The sequence below is a fragment of the Arachis ipaensis genome, chromosome B6 (genome assembly GCF_059453495.1).
Source record: "Arachis ipaensis isolate K30076 ecotype BB chromosome B6, ASM5945349v1, whole genome shotgun sequence".
NCBI classification, from domain to species: Eukaryota; Viridiplantae; Streptophyta; class Magnoliopsida; order Fabales; family Fabaceae; genus Arachis; species Arachis ipaensis.
Genome location: NC_142441.1, coordinates 97,551,201 through 97,554,394, shown reverse-complemented (window position 1 = coordinate 97,554,394; position 3,194 = coordinate 97,551,201). Strand labels below are relative to the sequence as shown.

General features: G+C 34.5%; 1 non-coding gene across 1 annotated transcript; it reads right to left on the bottom strand.

Moving 5' to 3' along the window:
- Window positions 1–2,740: 2,740 nt before the first annotated feature.
- Window positions 2,741–2,844, bottom strand: LOC148561900 (small nucleolar RNA R71). The gene has a single exon (XR_015886969.1). It is a non-coding gene; the product is annotated as a small nucleolar RNA R71 (small nucleolar RNA).
- Window positions 2,845–3,194: the final 350 nt, after the last annotated feature.

The window sequence follows — 3,194 nt, the reverse complement described above, 5'->3', positions numbered from 1 at the left end:
TTTGATGGCCCAAGCTGGCGTTCCAAGTCAGTATAGAAATTTTGGCGTCAAAATGCCAGAACTGGCATAAAAGCTGGAGTTAAACGCCCAAACTGGCACAAAAGCTGGCGTTTAACTCCAAGAAAAGTCTATACACATGAAATCTTCAATGCTCTATCCCATTTTATGTTTTATTCATCTTTTAATTATCAATTCTCCATAACCATTTGAATCCTCTTGACTGAGATTTACAAGATGACCATAGCTTGCTTCAAGCCGACAGTCTCCGTGGGATCGACCCTTACTCACGTAAGGTTTATTACTTGGACGACCCAGTGCACTTGCTGGTTAGTTGTGCGGAGTTGTGACAAAGAGTTGAGATTACAATTGTGTGTACCAAGTTGTTGGCACCATTGATGATCACAATTTCGTGTACCAAGTTTTTGGCGCCGTTGCCGGGGATTGTTCGAGTTTGGACAACTGATGGTTCATCTTGTTGCTTAGATTAGGTAATTTTATTTTATGTTTAAGCTTTTTACTTCTTATTTTTGAAAAAATTTTCAAAAATAAAAAAAAAATTTCTATTCTGTTCTTCAGAGTTTTTAAGAATGAATTCTAGAGTTTCATGATGATTTGTTGAAGTCTGGATGGCTGTGAAGCCATGTCTAATCTTTTGCACCGAGATTTCAACTTATCATCACAAGAGCTTGTTGATTTCTATCAATTTTGCTGTTGAAAGTAATGATCTACTAAAGCTTGGCTGGCCATTGGCCATGTCTAGTGTTTTGGACCGAAGCTTTCACTGAAAGCTTGGCTGGCTAGTAAGCCATGTCTAATTCCTAGACCGGAGCTTTAGACTAACATTGCAATGATTCCTGGAATTCTCATTAAAAATTTTGAATCCCTTTATTTTCCTTTCCATATAATTTTCAAAAAAATCACAAAAAAATTTTATAAAATCATAAAAATAAAAAATATTTTATGTATCTTAGTGTCAATTTTTAAGTTTTGTGTCAATTGCATGTCTTTCTTCTTCTTGCATTTTTTCGAATATATGTAATATGTTCTTCATTGATCTTCAAGCTGTTCTTGATGATTCCATAGCTCTGATCTTTAATTTCTCTTATTTTGTGTCTTTTGTTGTTTTTCATATGCATTTTCAATTTGTTATAGTCCTTAGTATACAAACTTCTAAGTTTGGTGTCTTGCATGCATTGTTTATTTGATCTTAGTTGCATTCTTTTTATTATTTTTTCTCATCATTAAAAATTCAAAAAAAAATTTCAAAATTGTGTCTTTTCAAGTCAATAACACAGAGAATTGAAGATTCAGAACATTCAGCAGGAAATTACACGGAAAAAGCTGGGCGTTCAAAATGCCCAATGAAGAAGGAAAACTGGCGTTTAAACTCCAGCCAGGGTACCTGGCTGGGCGTTAAATGCCCAAAAAGGTAGCATTTTGGGCGTTAAATGCCAGAATGGATGCCATTTTGGGCGTTTAATGCCAAGAGGACACTAGAGGGAAGATTTTGTTTTTAATTCAAATCTTTTTCAAATTTTCATAATTTTTCAAAATTAAATCTTTTTCAATTCATATCTTTTCAATCATATCCTTTCAAAATCAATTTCTTTTCATTTTTTAATTATTACTATTTTCGAAAATATTTTCTACAATTATTGATTTAATTCAAAATTTTCTAGTTGTTACTTGCCTATTAAGAAAGGATCATATTTTAAATTCTAGAATCATATCTTTTAATTTCTTCTTAGTCAAGTAATCAACTTTAATTTTAAAAACTTTCTCTTTTTAATTTGATTCTCAATCATATCTTCTCAATCATATCTTTTCAATCACATCTTTTTCAAAATTAATTTTCAATGATATCTTTTTGATTTCTAATTTCAAAATCTTTTTCAAAAATCACTTAATTTCTTTCCCACTCTTAGTTTTCGAAAATCAATTACCAAATTTTCAAAATTGCTCTTATTATTTCAAAATCTTTTTACTTTATTTTCGAAAATTCTTTCCCTCTTCCTACATCCTTCTATTTATGGACTAATACTCCTCCTCAATGCACAATTCGAACTCTATCCCTCATGATAAGTTCGAATTCTTTCTTCTCTACCTTCTCCTTCTATTCTTCTTTACCTCTGACACCTCAAGGAATCTCTATACTGTGACATAGAGGATTCCATATTTTCTTCTCCTCTATTTTCATATGAGCAGGAGCAAGGACAAAGGCATTCTTGTTGAAGCTGATCCTGAACCTGAAAGGACCTTGAAGAGAAAGCTAAGAGAAGCTAAAGTACAACTCTCTATAGAGGACCTAACAGAACTTTTTAAACAAGAAGAAGACATGGCAGCCGAAAACAACAACAATGCCAACAATGCAAGGAAAGCGCTTGGTGACTTTACTGCACCTACTCTTAACTTCTATGGGAGAAGCATCTCAATCCCTACCATTGGAGCAAACAACTTTGAGCTTAAGCCTCAATTAGTTTCTCTAATGCAACAGAATTGCAAGTTTCATGGACTTCCATTAGAAGATCCTCATCAATTCTTAGCTGAATTCTTGCAAATCTGTGACACTGTCAAGACCAATGGGGTTGATCCCGAGGTCTATAGACTTATGCTTTATCCCTTTGCTGTAAGAGACAGAGCTAGAACATGGTTAGATTCACAACCTAAAGAAAGCCTGAACTCTTGGGAAAAGCTAGTCAATGCCTTCTTGGCAAAATTTTTTCCACCTCAAAAATTGAGCAAGCTTAGAGTGGAAGTCCAAACCTTCAGACAGAAGGAAGGTGAATCCTTCTATGAAGCCTGGGAAAGATACAAGCAATTGATCAGAAGGTGTCCTTCTGGCATGCTTTCAGAATGGAGCATCATAGGTATTTTCTATGATGGTCTATCTGAACTATCCAAGATGTCATTGGACAGCTCTGCTGGAGGATCTCTTCATCTGAAGAAGACGCCTGCAGAAGCTCAAGAACTCATTGAAATGGTTGCAAATAACCAATTCATGTACACTTCTTAAAGGAATCCTGTGAATAATGGGACAAATCAGAAGAAAGTAGTTCTTGAAATTGATACTCTGAATGCCATATTGGCTCAGAACAAAATATTGACTCAACAAGTCAATATGATTTCTCAAAGTCTGTCTGGAATGCAAGCAGCAACAGGCAGTACCAAAGAAGCTTCATCTGAAGAAGAAGCTT